The following is a 16,292-nucleotide window of genomic DNA, read 5'->3' as shown; positions in this document are numbered from 1 at the left end:
GTCACACATCTCCATAGCCCTGGCCCCTGGTCACACATCTCCATACCCCTGGCCCCTGGTCACACATCTCCAGAGCCCTGGTCACACATCTCCAGAGCCCTGGTCACACACCTCCAGAGCCCTGGCCCCTGGTCACACATCTCCAGAGCCCTGGCCCCTGGTCACACATCTCCAGAGCCCTGGCACCTGGTCACACATCTCCATAGCCCTGGTCCCTGGTCACACATCTCCAGGGCCCTGGCCCCTCGTCACACATCTCCAGAGTCCTGGCCCCTGGTCACACATCTGCAGAGCCCTGGCCCCTGGTCACACATCTCCATAGCCCTGGCCCCTGGTCACACATCTGCAGAGCCCTGGCCCCTGGTCACACATCTCCATAGCCCTGGCCCCTGGTCACACATCTCCATAGCCCTGGCCCCTGGTCACACATCTCCAGAGCCCTGGCCCCTGTTCACACATCTCCATAGCCCTGGCCCCTGGTCACACATCTCCAGAGCCCTGGCCCCTGGTCACACATCTCCATAGCCCTGGCCCCTGGTCACACATCTCCATAGCCCTGGTCCCTGGTCACACATCTCCATAGCCCTGGCCCCTGGTCACACATCTCCAGAGCCCTGGCCCCTGGTCACAGATCTCCAGAGCCTTGGCCCCTGGTCACACATCTCCAGAGCCCTGGCCCCTGGTCACACATCTCCATAGCCCTGGCCCCTGGTCACACATCTCCAGAGCCCTGGCACCTGGTCACACATCTCCAGAGCCCTGGCCCCTGGTCACACATCTCCATAGCCCTGGTCACACATCTCCAGAGCCCTGGCCCTGGTCACACATCTCCATAGCCCTGGCCCCTGGTCACACATCTCCATAGCCCTGGCCCCTAGTCACACATCTCCATAGCCCTGGCCCCTAGTCACACATCTCCATACCCCTGGCCCCTGGTCACACATCTCCAGAGCCCTGGTCACACATCTCCAGAGCCCTGGTCACACACCTCCAGAGCCCTGGCCCCTGGTCACACATCTCCAGAGCCCTGGCCCCTGGTCACACATCTCCAGAGCCCGGGCCCCCGGTCACACTTCTCCAGAGCCCTGGTCCCTGTTCACACATCTCCAGAGCCCTGGCCCCTGGTCACAGATCTCCAGAGCCTTGGCCCATGGTCACACATCTCCAGAGCCCTGGCACCTGGTCACACATCTCCAGAGCCCTGGCCCCTGGTCACACATCTCCAGAGCCCTGGTCCCTGGTCACACATCTCCAGAGCCCTGGCACCTGGTCACACATCTCAAGAGCCCTGGCCCCTGATCACATCTCCAGAGCCCTGGCCCCCGGTCACACATCTCCAGACCCCTGCCCCCCGGTCACACATCTCCATAGCCCTGGCCCCGGTCACACATCTCCATAGCCCTGGCCCCTGGTCACACATCTCCATAGCCCTGGCCCCTGGTCACACATCTCCATAGCACTGGCCCCTGGTCACACATCTCCATAGCCCTGGCCCCTGGTCACACTTCTCCATAGCCCTGGCCCCTGGTCACACATCTCCATAGCCCTGGCCCCTGGTCACACATCTCCATAGCCCTGGCACCTGGTCACACATCTCCATAGCCCTGGCCTCTGGTCACACATCTCCAGAGCCCGGGCCCCTGATCACATCTCCAGGGCCTTGCCACCTGGTAACATATCTCCAGAGCCCTGGCCCCCGATCTCATCTCCATAGCCCTGGCCCCTGGTCACACATCTCCAGAGCCCTGCTCCCTGGTCACACATCTCCATAGCCCTGGTCCCTGATCACACATCTCCATAGCCCGGGCCCCTGGTCAGACATCTCCATAGCCCTGGTCCCTGGTCACATATCTCCATAGCCCTGGTCCCTGGTCACACATCTCCAGAGCCCTGGCTCCTGGTCACACATCTCCAGCGCCCTGGCACCTGGTCCCACATCTCCAGAGCCCTGGCACCTGGTCACACATCTCCAGAGCCCTGGCACCTGGTCACACATCTCCAGAGCCCTGGCACCTGGTCACACATCTCCAGAGCCTTGGCACCTGGTCACACATCTCCATAGCCCTGGCACCTGGTCACACATCTCCAGGGCCCTGGCCCCTCGTCACACATCTCCAGAGCCCTGGCCCCTGGTCACACATCTGCAGAGCCCTGGCCCCTGGTCACACATCTCCATAGCCCTGGCCCCTGGTCACACATCTCCATAGCCCTGGCCCCTGGTCACACATCTCCAGAGCCCTGGCCCCTGTTCACACATCTCCATAGCCCTGGCCCCTGGTCACACATCTCCAGAGCCCTGGCCCCTGGTCACAGATCTCCAGAGCCCTGGCCCCCGGTCACACTTCTCCAGAGCCCTGGTCCCATGGTCACACATCTCCAGAGCCCTGGCCCCTGGTCACACATCTCCAGAGCCCGGGCCCCTGATCACATCTCCATAGCCCTGGCCCCCGGTCACACATCTCCAGAGCCCTAGCCCCCGGTCACAAATCTCCAGAGCCCTGGCCCCTGATCACATCTCCATAGCCCTGGCCCCCATTCACACATCTCCAGAGCCCTGGCCCCCGGTCACAAATCTCCAGAGCCCTGGCCACCGGTCACACATCTCCAGAGCCCGGGCCCCCGGTCACACTTCTCCAGAGCCCTGGTCCCTGTTCACACATCTCCAGAGCCCTGGCCCCTGGTCACACATCTCCAGAGCCCTGGCACCTGGTCACACATCTCCATAGCCCTGGTCACACATCTCCAGAGCCCTGGCCCTGGTCACACATCTCCATAGCCCTGGCCCCTGGTCACACATCTCCATAGCCCTGGCCCCTAGTCACACATCTCCATACCCCTGGCCCCTGGTCACACATCTCCAGAGCCCTGGTCACACATCTCCATAGCCCTGGTCACACACCTCCAGAGCCCTGGCCCCTGGTCACACATCTCCAGAGCCCTGGCCCCTGATCACACATCTCCAGAGCCCTGGCACCTGGTCACACATCTCCATAGCCCTGGTCCCTGGTCACACATCTCCAGGGCCCTGGCCCCTCGTCACACATCTCCAGAGCCCCTGGCCCCTGGTCACACATCTGCAGAGCCCTGGCCCCTGGTCACACATCTCCATAGCCCTGGCCCCTGGTCACACATCTCCATAGCCCTGGCCCCTGGTCACACATCTCCAGAGCCCTGGCCCCTGTTCACACATCTCCATAGCCCTGGCCCCTGGTCACACATCTCCAGAGCCCTGGCCCCTGGTCACAGATCTCCAGAGCCCTGGCCCCTGGTCACACATCTCCAGAGCCCTGGCCCCTGGTCATACATCTCCAGAGCCCTGGCCCCTGGTCACACATCTCCAGAGCCCTGGTCCCTGGTCACACATCTCCAGAGCCCTGGCACCTGGTCACACATCTCCAGAGCCCTGGCACCTGGTCACACATCTCCAGAGCCCTGGCCCCCGGACACACATCTCCAGAGCCCTGGCCCCCGGTCACACATCTCCAGACCCCTGGCCCCCGGTCACACATCTCCATAGCCCTGGCCCCTGGTCACACATCTCCATAGCCCTGGCCCCTGGTCACACATCTCCATAGCCCTGGCCCCTGGTCACACATCTCCATAGCCCTGGCCCCTGGTCACACATCTCCATAGCCCTGGCCCCTGGTCACACATCTCCATAGCCCTGGCCCCTGGTCACACTTCTCCATAGCCCTGGCCCCTGGTCACACATCTCCATAGCCCTGGCCCCTGGTCAAACATCTCCATAGCCCGGGCCCCTGGTCACACATCTCCATAGCCCTGGCCCCCGGTCACACATCTCCAGAGCCCTAGCCCCCGGTCACAAATCTCCAGAGCCCTGGCCCCTGATCACATCTCCATAGCCCTGGCCCCTGGTCACACATCTCCAGAGCCCTGGCACCTGGTCACACATCTCCAGAGCCCTGGCCCCTGGTCACACATCTCCATAGCCCTGGTCACACATCTCCAGAGCCCTGGCCCTGGTCACACATCTCCATAGCCCTGGCCCCTGGTCACACATCTCCATAGCCCTGGCCCCTAGTCACACATCTCCATAGCCCTGGCCCCTAGTCACACATCTCCATAGCCCTGGCCCCTGGTCACACATCTCCATAGCCCTGGCCCCTGGTCACACATCTCCATAGCCCTGGTCACACATCTCCAGAGCCCTGGTCACACACCTCCAGAGCCCTGGCCCCTGGTCACACATCTCCAGAGCCCTGGCCCCTGGTCACACATCTCCAGAGCCCTGGCACCTGGTCACACATCTCCATAGCCCTGGTCCCTGGTCACACATCTCCAGGGCCCTGGCCCCTCGTCACACATCTCCAGAGCCCTGGCCCCTGGTCACACATCTGCAGAGCCCTGGCCCCTGGTCACACATCTCCATAGCCCTGGCCCCTGGTCACACATCTGCAGAGCCCTGGCCCCTGGTCACACATCTCCATAGCCCTGGCCCCTGGTCACACATCTCCATAGCCCTGGCCCCTGGTCACACATCTCCAGAGCCCTGGCCCCTGTTCACACATCTCCATAGCCCTGGCCCCTGGTCATACATCTCCAGAGCCCTGGCCCCTGGTCACACATCTCCATAGCCCTGGCCCCTGGTCACACATCTCCAGAGCCCTGGCCCCTGTTCACACATCTCCATAGCCCTGGCCCCTGGTCACACATCTCCAGAGCCCTGGCCCCTGGTCACAGATCTCCAGAGCCCTGGCCCCCGGTCACACTTCTCCAGAGCCCTGGTCCCTGTTCACACATCTCCAGAGCCCTGGCCCCTGGTCACACATCTCCAGAGCCCTGGCCCCTTATCACATCTCCATAGCCCTGGCCCCCAGTCACACATCTCCAGGGCCCTAGCCCCCGGTCACAAATCTCCAGAGCCCTGGCCCCTGATCACATCTCCATAGCCCTGGCCCCCGGTCACAAATCTCCAGAGCCCTGGCCCCTGGTCACACATCTCCAGAGCCCGGGCCCCCGGTCACACTTCTCCAGAGCCCTGGTCCCTGTTCACACATCTCCAGAGCCCTGGCCCCTGGTCACACATCTCCAGAGCCTTGGCACTTGGTCACACATCTCCAGAGCCCTGGCACCTGGTCACACATCTCCAGGGCCCTGGCCCCTGGTCACACATCTCCAGAGCCCTGGCCCCTGATCACATCTCCATAGCCCTGGCCCCTGGTCACACATCTCCAGAGCCCTGGCACCTGGTCACACATCTCCAGAGCCCTGGCACCTGGTCACACATCTCCATAGCCCTGGTCACACATCTCCAGAGCCCTGGCCCTGGTCACACATCTCCATAGCCCTGGCCCCTGGTCACACATCTCCATAGCCCTGGCCCCTAGTCACACATCTCCATAGCCCTGGCCCCTAGTCACACATCTCCATACCCCTGGCCCCTGGTCACACATCTCCAGAGCCCTGGTCACACATCTCCAGAGCCCTGGTCACACACCTCCAGAGCCCTGGCCCCTGGTCACACATCTCCAGAGCCCTGGCCCCTGGTCACACATCTCCAGAGCCCTGGCACCTGGTCACACATCTCCATAGCCCTGGTCCCTGGTCAAACATCTCCAGGGCCCTGGCCCCTGGTCACACATCTGCAGAGCCCTGGCCCCTGGTCACACATCTCCATAGCCCTGGCCCCTGGTCACACATCTGCAGAGCCCTGGCCCCTGGTCACACATCTCCAGAGCCCTGGCCCCTGGTCACACATCTCCATAGCCCTGGCCCCTGGTCACACATATCCAGAGCCCTGGCACCTGGTCACACATCTCCAGAGCCCTGGCCCCTGGTCACACATCTCCATAGCCCTGGTCACACATCTCCAGAGCCCTGGCCCTGGTCACACATCTCCATAGCCCTGGCCCCTGGTCACAAATCTGCATATCCCTGGCCCCTAGTCACACATCTCCATAGCCCTGGCCCCTGGTCACACATCTCCATACCCCTGGCCCCTGGTCACACATCTCCAGAGCCCTGGCCCCTCGTCACACATCTCCAGAGCCCTGGCACCTGGTCACACATCTTCATAGCCCTGGCCCCCGATCACACATCTCCAGAGCCCTGGCCCCTGGTCACACATCTTCATAGCCCTGGACCCCGGTCACAAATCTCCAGAGCCCTGGCCCCTGGTCACACATCTCCAAAGCCCTGGCCCCCGGTCAAACATCTCCAGAGCCCTGGGCCCTGGTCACACATCTCCAGAGCCCTGGCCCTTGGTCACACATCTCCAGAGCCCTGGCACTTGGTCACACATCTCCAGAGCCCTGGCACCTGGTCACACATCTCCAGAGCCCTGGCACCTGGTCACACATCTCCAAAGCCCTGGTCCCCGGTCACACATCTCCAGAGCCCTGGTCCCCGGTCACACATCTCCATAGCCCGGGTCCCTGGTCACACATCTCCATAGCCCTGGCCCCTGGTCACACATCTCCATAGCCCGGGCCCCTGGTCACACATCTCCATAGCCCGGGCCCCTGGTCACACATCTCCATAGCCCGGGCCCCTGGTCACACATCTCCATAGCCCGGGCCCCTGGTCACACATCTCCATAGCCCGGGCCCCTGGTCACACATCTCCATAGCCCTGGCCCCTGGTCACACATCTCCAGAGCCCTGCTCCCTGGTCACACATCTCCATAGCCCGGGCCCCTGGTCACACATCTCCATAGCCCTGGTCCCTGGTCACACATCTCCAGAGCCCTGGCTCCTGGTCACACATCTCCAGAGCCCTGGCACCTGGTCACACATCTCCAGAGCCCTGGCACCTGGTCACACACCTCCAGAGCCCTGGCACCTGGTCACACATCTCCAGAGCCCTGGCACCTGGTCACACATCTCCAGAGCCTTGGCACCTGGTCACACATCTCCAGAGCCCTGGCACCTGGTCACACATCTCCAGGGCCCTGGCCCCTCGTCACACATCTCCAGAGCCCTGGCCCCTGGTCACACATCTGCAGAGCCCTGGTCCCTGGTCACACATCTCCATAGCCCTGGCCCCTGGTCACACATCTCCATAGCCCTGGCCCCTGGTCACACATCTCCAGAGCCCTGGCCCCTGTTCACACATCTCCATAGCCCTGGCCCCTGGTCACACATCTCCAGAGCCCTGGCCCCTGGTCACAGATCTCCAGAGCCCTGGCCCCCGGTCACACTTCTCCAGAGCCCTGGTCCCTGTTCACACATCTCCAGAGCCCTGGCCCCTGGTCACACATCTCCAGAGCCCTGGCCCCTTATCACATCTCCATAGCCCTGGCCCCCAGTCACACATCTCCAGGGCCCTAGCCCCCGGTCGCAAATCTCCAGAGCCCTGGCCCCTGATCACATCTCCATAGCCCTGGCCCCCGGTAACAAATCTCCAGAGCCCTGGCCCCTGGTCACAGATCTCCAGAGCCCGGGCCCCCGGTCACACTTCTCCAGAGCCCTGGTCCCTGTTCACACATCTCCAGAGCCCTGGCCCCTGGTCACACATCTCCAGAGCCTTGGCACTTGGTCACACATCTCCAGAGCCCTGGCACCTGGTCACACATCTCCAGGGCCCTGGCCCCTGGTCACACATCTCCAGAGCCCTGGCCCCTGATCACATCTCCATAGCCCTGGCCCCTGGTCACACATCAACAGAGCCCTGGCACCTGGTCACACATCTCCAGAGCCTTGGCACTTGGTCACACATCTCCAGAGCCCTGGCACCTGGTCACACATCTCTAGAGCCCTGGCACCTGGTCACACATCTCCAGAGCCTTGGCACTTGGTCACACATCTCCAGAGCCCTGGTACCTGGTCACACATCTCCAGAGCCCTGGCCCTGGTCACACATCTCCATAGCCCTGGCCCCTGGTCACACATCTCCATAGCCCTGGCCCCTAGTCACACATCTCCATAGCCCTGGCCCCTAGTCACACATCTCCATACCCCTGGCCCCTGGTCACACATCTCCAGAGCCCTGGCCCCTGATCACATCTCCATAGCCCTGGCCCCCGGTCACAAATCTCCAGAGCCCTGGCCCCTGGTCACACATCTCCAGAGCCCGGGCCCCCGGTCACACTTCTCCAGAGCCCTGGTCCCTGTTCACACATCTCCAGAGCCCTGGCCCCTGGTCACACATCTCCAGAGCCTTGGCACTTGGTCACACATCTCCAGAGCCCTGGCACCTGGTCACACATCTCCAGGGCCCTGGCCCCTGGTCACACATCTCCAGAGCCCTGGCCCCTGATCACATCTCCATAGCCCTGGCCCCTGGTCACACATCTCCAGAGCCCTGGCACCTGGTCACACATCTCCAGAGCCCTGGCACCTGGTCACACATCTCCATAGCCCTGGTCACACATCTCCAGAGCCCTGGCCCTGGTCACACATCTCCATAGCCCTGGCCCCTGGTCACACATCTCCATAGCCCTGGCCCCTAGTCACACATCTCCATAGCCCTGGCCCCTAGTCACACATCTCCATACCCCTGGCCCCTGGTCACACATCTCCAGAGCCCTGGTCACACATCTCCAGAGCCCTGGTCACACACCTCCAGAGCCCTGGCCCCTGGTCACACATCTCCAGAGCCCTGGCCCCTGGTCACACATCTCCAGAGCCCTGGCACCTGGTCACACATCTCCATAGCCCTGGTCCCTGGTCAAACATCTCCAGGGCCCTGGCCCCTGGTCACACATCTGCAGAGCCCTGGCCCCTGGTCACACATCTCCATAGCCCTGGCCCCTGGTCACACATCTGCAGAGCCCTGGCCCCTGGTCACACATCTCCAGAGCCCTGGCCCCTGGTCACACATCTCCATAGCCCTGGCCCCTGGTCACACATATCCAGAGCCCTGGCACCTGGTCACACATCTCCAGAGCCCTGGCCCCTGGTCACACATCTCCATAGCCCTGGTCACACATCTCCAGAGCCCTGGCCCTGGTCACACATCTCCATAGCCCTGGCCCCTGGTCACAAATCTCCATATCCCTGGCCCCTAGTCACACATCTCCATAGCCCTGGCCCCTGGTCACACATCTCCATACCCCTGGCCCCTGGTCACACATCTCCAGAGCCCTGGCCCCTCGTCACACATCTCCAGAGCCCTGGCACCTGGTCACACATCTTCATAGCCCTGGCCCCCGATCACACATCTCCAGAGCCCTGGCCCCTGGTCACACATCTTCATAGCCCTGGACCCCGGTCACAAATCTCCAGAGCCCTGGCCCCTGGTCACACATCTCCAAAGCCCTGGCCCCCGGTCAAACATCTCCAGAGCCCTGGGCCCTGGTCACACATCTCCAGAGCCCTGGCCCTTGGTCACACATCTCCAGAGCCCTGGCACTTGGTCACACATCTCCAGAGCCCTGGCACCTGGTCACACATCTCCAGAGCCCTGGCACCTGGTCACACATCTCCAAAGCCCTGGTCCCCGGTCACACATCTCCAGAGCCCTGGTCCCCGGTCACACATCTCCATAGCCCGGGTCCCTGGTCACACATCTCCATAGCCCTGGCCCCTGGTCACACATCTCCATAGCCCGGGCCCCTGGTCACACATCTCCATAGCCCGGGCCCCTGGTCACACATCTCCATAGCCCGGGCCCCTGGTCACACATCTCCATAGCCCGGGCCCCTGGTCACACATCTCCATAGCCCGGGCCCCTGGTCACACATCTCCATAGCCCTGGCCCCTGGTCACACATCTCCAGAGCCCTGCTCCCTGGTCACACATCTCCATAGCCCGGGCCCCTGGTCACACATCTCCATAGCCCTGGTCCCTGGTCACACATCTCCAGAGCCCTGGCTCCTGGTCACACATCTCCAGAGCCCTGGCACCTGGTCACACATCTCCAGAGCCCTGGCACCTGGTCACACACCTCCAGAGCCCTGGCACCTGGTCACACATCTCCAGAGCCCTGGCACCTGGTCACACATCTCCAGAGCCTTGGCACCTGGTCACACATCTCCAGAGCCCTGGCACCTGGTCACACATCTCCAGGGCCCTGGCCCCTCGTCACACATCTCCAGAGCCCTGGCCCCTGGTCACACATCTGCAGAGCCCTGGTCCCTGGTCACACATCTCCATAGCCCTGGCCCCTGGTCACACATCTCCATAGCCCTGGCCCCTGGTCACACATCTCCAGAGCCCTGGCCCCTGTTCACACATCTCCATAGCCCTGGCCCCTGGTCACACATCTCCAGAGCCCTGGCCCCTGGTCACAGATCTCCAGAGCCCTGGCCCCCGGTCACACTTCTCCAGAGCCCTGGTCCCTGTTCACACATCTCCAGAGCCCTGGCCCCTGGTCACACATCTCCAGAGCCCTGGCCCCTTATCACATCTCCATAGCCCTGGCCCCCAGTCACACATCTCCAGGGCCCTAGCCCCCGGTCGCAAATCTCCAGAGCCCTGGCCCCTGATCACATCTCCATAGCCCTGGCCCCCGGTAACAAATCTCCAGAGCCCTGGCCCCTGGTCACAGATCTCCAGAGCCCGGGCCCCCGGTCACACTTCTCCAGAGCCCTGGTCCCTGTTCACACATCTCCAGAGCCCTGGCCCCTGGTCACACATCTCCAGAGCCTTGGCACTTGGTCACACATCTCCAGAGCCCTGGCACCTGGTCACACATCTCCAGGGCCCTGGCCCCTGGTCACACATCTCCAGAGCCCTGGCCCCTGATCACATCTCCATAGCCCTGGCCCCTGGTCACACATCAACAGAGCCCTGGCACCTGGTCACACATCTCCAGAGCCTTGGCACTTGGTCACACATCTCCAGAGCCCTGGCACCTGGTCACACATCTCTAGAGCCCTGGCACCTGGTCACACATCTCCAGAGCCTTGGCACTTGGTCACACATCTCCAGAGCCCTGGTACCTGGTCACACATCTCCAGAGCCCTGGCCCTGGTCACACATCTCCATAGCCCTGGCCCCTGGTCACACATCTCCATAGCCCTGGCCCCTAGTCACACATCTCCATAGCCCTGGCCCCTAGTCACACATCTCCATACCCCTGGCCCCTGGTCACACATCTCCAGAGCCCTGGTCACAAATCTCCAGAGCCCTGGTCACACACCTCCAGAGCCCTGGCCCCTGGTCACACATCTCCAGAGCCCTGGCCCCTGGTCACACATCTCCAGAGCCCTGGCACCTGGTCACACATCTCCATAGCCCTGGTCCCTGGTAAAACATCTCCAGGGCCCTGGCCCCTCGTCACACATCTCCAGAGCCCTGGCCCCTGGTCACACATCTGCAGAGCCCTGGCCCCTGGTCACACATCTCCATAGCCCTGGCCCCTGGTCACACATCTGCAGAGCCCTGGCCCCTGGTCACACATCTCCATAGCCCTGGCCCCTGGTCACACATCTCCATAGCCCTGGCCCCTGGTCACACATCTCCAGAGCCCTGGCCCCTGTTCACACATCTCCATAGCCCTGGCCCCTGGTCACACATCTCCAGAGCCCTGGCCCCTGGTCACAGATCTCCAGAGCCTTGGCCCATGGTCACACATCTCCAGAGCCCTGGCCCCTGGTCACACATCTCCAGAGCCCTGGCACCTGGTCACACATCTCCATAGCCCTGGCCCCTGGTCACACATCTTCAGAGCCCTGGTCCCTGGTCACACATCTCCAGAGCCCTGGCACCTGGTCACACATCTCCAGAGCCCTGGCCCCTGATCACATCTCCAGAGCCCTGGCCCCCGGTCACACATCTCCAGACCCCTGGCCCCCGGTCACACATCTCCATAGCCCTGGCCCCGGTCACACATCTCCATAGCCCTGGCCCCTGGTCACACATCTCCATAGCCCTGGCCCCTGGTCACATATCTCCATAGCCCTGGCCCCTGGTCACACATCTCCATAGCCCTGGCCCCTGGTCACACATCTCCATAGCCCTGGCCCCTGGTCACACATCTCCAGAGCCCTGGCCCCTGGTCACACATCTCCAGAGCCCTGGCCCCTGGTCACACATCTCCAGAGCCCTGGTCCCTGGTCACACATCTCCAGAGCCCTGGCACCTGGTCACACATCTCCAGAGCCCTGGCCCCTGATCACATCTCCAGAGCCCTGGCCCCCGGTCACACATCTCCAGACCCCTGGCCCCCGGTCACACATCTCCATAGCCCTGGCCCCGGTCACACATCTCCATAGCCCTGGCCCCTGGTCACACATATCCATAGCCCTGGCCCCTGGTCACACATCTCCATAGCCCTGGCCCCTGGTCACACATCTCCATAGCCCTGGCCCCTGGTCACACATCTCCATAGCCCTGGCCCCTGGTCACACATCTCCATAGCCCTGGCCCCTGGTCACACTTCTCCATAGCCCTGGCCCCTGGTCACACATCTCCATAGCCCTGGCCCCTGGTCACACATCTCCATAGCCCTGGCACCTGGTCACACATCTCCATAGCCCTGGCCTCTGGTCACACATCTCCAGAGCCCTGGCCCCTGATCACATCTCCAGGGCCTTGCCACCTGGTAACATATCTCCAGAGCCCTGGCCCCCGATCACATCTCCATAGCCCTGGCCCCCGGTCACACATCTCCAGAGCCCTGGCCCCCGGTCACACATCTCCAGAGCCTGGGCCCCCGGTCACACTTCTCCAGAGCCCTGGCCCCTGGTCACACATCTCCAGAGCCCTGGTCACACATCTCCAGAGCCCTGGCACCTGGTCACACATCTCCATAGCCCTGGTCCCTAGTCACACATCTCCAGGGCCCTGGCCCCTGGTCACACATCTCCAGAGCCCTGGCCCCCAGTCACAGATCTTCAGAGGCCTGGCCCCCGGTCACACATCTCCATAGCCCGGGCCCCCAGTCACACTTCTCCAGAGCCCTGGCCCCTGGTCACACATCTCCATAGCCCAGGCCCCCGGTCACACTTCTCCAGAGCCCTGGCCCCTGGTCACACATCTCCAGAGCCCTGGCCCCTGGTCACACATCTCCAGAGCCCTGGCACCTGGTCACACATCTCCAGAGCCCTGGCACCTGGTCACACATCTCCATAGCCCTGGTCCCTGGTCACACATCTCCAGGGCCCTGGCCCCTGGTCACACATCTCCAGAGCCCTGGCCCCTGGTCACACATCTCCATAGCCCTGGCCCCTGGTCACACATCTCCATAGCCCTGGCCCCTGGTCACACATCTCCATAGCCCTGGCCCCTGGTCACACATCTCCATAGCCCTGGCCCCTGGTCACACATCTCCATAGCCCTGGCCCCTGGTCACACATCTCCAGGGCCCTGGCCCCTGGTCACACATCTCCATACCCCTGGCCCCTGGTCACACATCTCCAGAGCCCTGGCCCTTGGTCACACATCTCCAGAGCCCTGGCACCTGGTCACACATCTTCATAGCCCTGGCCCCCGGTCACACATTTCCAGAGCCCTGGCCCTTGGTCACACATCTTCATGGCCCTGGACCCCGGTCACAAATCTCCAGAGCCCTGGCCCCTGGTCACACATCTCCAAAGCCCTGGCCCCCGGTCACACATCTCCAGAGCCCTGGGCCCTGGTCACACATCTCCAGAGCCCTGGCACTTGGTCACACATCTCCAGAGCCCTGGCACTTGGTCACACATCTCCAGAGCCCTGGCACCTGGTCACACATCTCCAGAGCCCTGGCACCTGGTCACACATCTCCAAAGCCCTGGTCCCCGGTCACACATCTCCATAGCCCTGGTCCCCGGTCACACATCTCCATAGCCCGGGTCCCTGGTCACACATCTCCATAGCCCTGGCCCCTGGTCACACATCTCCATAGCCCGGGCCCCTGGTCACACATCTCCATAGCCCGGGCCCCTGGTCACACATCTCCATAGCCCGGGCCCCTGGTCACACATCTCCATAGCCCGGGCCCCTGGACACACATCTCCATAGCCCGGGCCCCTGGTCACACATCTCCATAGCCCTGGCCCCTGGTCACACATCTCCAGAGCCCTGCTCCCTGGTCACACATCTCCATAGCCCGGGCCCCTGGTCACACATCTCCATAGCCCGGGCCCCTGGTCACACATCTCCATAGCCCTGGTCCCTGGTCACACATCTCCAGAGCCCTGGCTCCTGGTCACACATCTCCAGAGCCCTGGCACCTGGTCACACATCTCCAGAGCCCTGGCACCTGGTCACACACCTCCAGAGCCCTGGCACCTGGTCACACATCTCCAGAGCCCTGGCACCTGGTCACACATCTCCAGAGCCTTGGCACCTGGTCACACATCTCCAGAGCCCTGGCACCTGGTCACACATCTCCAGGGCCCTGGCCCCTCGTCACACATCTCCAGAGCCCTGGCCCCTGGTCACACATCTGCAGAGCCCTGGCCCCTGGTCACACATCTCCATAGCCCTGGCCCCTGGTCACACATCTCCATAGCCCAGGCCCCTGGTCACACATCTCCAGAGCCCTGGCCCCTGTTCACACATCTCCAGAGCCCTGGCCCCTGGTCACAGATCTCCAGAGCCCTGGCCCCCGGTCACACTTCTCCAGAGCCCTGGTCCCTGTTCACACATCTCCAGAGCCCTGGCCCCTGGTCACACATCTCCAGAGCCCTGGCCCCTGATCACATCTCCATAGCCCTGGCCCCCAGTCACACATCTCCAGAGCCCTAGCCCCCGGTCACAAATCTCCAGAGCCCTGGCCCCTGATCACATCTCCATAGCCCTGGCCCCCGGTCACACATCTCCAGAGCCCTGGCCCCCGGTCACAAATCTCCAGAGCCCTGGCCCCTGATCACATCTCCAGGGCCTTGCCACCTGGTAACATATCTCCAGAGCCCTGGCCCCCGATCACATCTCCATAGCCCTGGCCCCCGGTCACACATCTCCAGAGCCCTGGCCCCCGGTCACACATCTCCAGAGCCTGGGCCCCCGGTCACACTTCTCCAGAGCCCTGGCCCCTGGTCACACATCTCCAGAGCCCTGGTCACACATCTCCAGAGCCCTGGCACCTGGTCACACATCTCCATAGCCCTGGTCCCTAGTCACACATCTCCAGGGCCCTGGCCCCTGGTCACACATCTCCAGAGCCCTGGCCCCCAGTCACAGATCTTCAGAGCCCTGGCCCCCGGTCACACATCTCCATAGCCCGGGCCCCCAGTCACACTTCTCCAGAGCCCTGGCCCCTGGTCACACATCTCCATAGCCCAGGCCCCCGGTCACACTTCTCCAGAGCCCTGGCCCCTGGTCACGCATCTCCAGAGCCCTGGCCCCTGGTCACACATCTCCAGAGCCCTGGCACCTGGTCACACATCTCCAGAGCCCTGGCACCTGGTCACACATCTCCATAGCCCTGGTCCCTGGTCACACATCTCCAGGGCCCTGGCCCCTGGTCACACATCTCCAGAGCCCTGGCCCCTGGTCACACATCTCCATAGCCCTGGCCCCTGGTCACACATCTCCATAGCCCTGGCCCCTGGTCACACATCTCCATAGCCCTGGCCCCTGGTCACACATCTCCATAGCCCTGGCCCCTGGTCACACATCTCCATAGCCCTGGCCCCTGGTCACACATCTCCAGGGCCCTGGCCCCTGGTCACACATCTCCATACCCCTGGCCCCTGGTCACACATCTCCAGAGCCCTGGCCCTTGGTCACACATCTCCAGAGCCCTGGCACCTGGTCACACATCTTCATAGCCCTGGCCCCCGGTCACACATTTCCAGAGCCCTGGCCCTTGGTCACACATCTTCATGGCCCTGGACCCCGGTCACAAATCTCCAGAGCCCTGGCCCCTGGTCACACATCTCCAAAGCCCTGGCCCCCGGTCACACATCTCCAGAGCCCTGGGCCCTGGTCACACATCTCCATAGCCCTGGCACCTGGTCACACATCTCCATAGCCCTGGCCTCTGGTCACACATCTCCAGAGCCCTGGCCCCTGATCACATCTCCAGGGCCTTGCCACCTGGTAACATATCTCCAGAGCCCTGGCCCCAGATCACATCTCCATAGCCCTGGCCCCCGGTCACATATCTCCAGAGCCCTGGTCCCTGGTCACACATCTCCAGAGCCCTGGTCACACATCTCCAGAGCCCTGGCCCCTGGTCACACATCTCCAGAGCCCTGGCACCTGGTCACACATCTCCATAGCCCTGGCACCTGGTCACACATCTCCATAGCCCTGGCCCCTGGTCACACATCTCCATAGCCCTGGCCCCTGGTCACACATCTCCATAGCCCTGGCCCCTGGTCACACATCTCCATAGCCCTGGCCCCTGGTCACAGATCTCCATAGCCCTGGCCCCTGGTCACACATCTCCATAGCCCTGGCACCTGGTCACACATCTCCATAGCCCTGGCCCCTAGTCACACATCTCCATAGCCCTGG

General features: G+C 62.7%; 1 protein-coding gene across 5 annotated transcripts in view; it reads right to left on the bottom strand.

Moving 5' to 3' along the window:
• The window catches only part of LOC140065199 (ABC-type organic anion transporter ABCA8-like), a 261,107-nt gene that overhangs the window by 10,238 nt on the left and 234,577 nt on the right, over positions 1-16,292 (bottom strand). The window lies entirely within an intron of this gene.

This window comes from Engystomops pustulosus, chromosome 6 (assembly GCF_040894005.1).
Source record: "Engystomops pustulosus chromosome 6, aEngPut4.maternal, whole genome shotgun sequence".
Lineage (NCBI taxonomy): Eukaryota > Metazoa > Chordata > Amphibia > Anura > Leptodactylidae > Engystomops > Engystomops pustulosus.
Note: the sequence above shows the minus strand (reverse complement) of the source record. Positions and strands in the feature narration are given on the sequence as shown.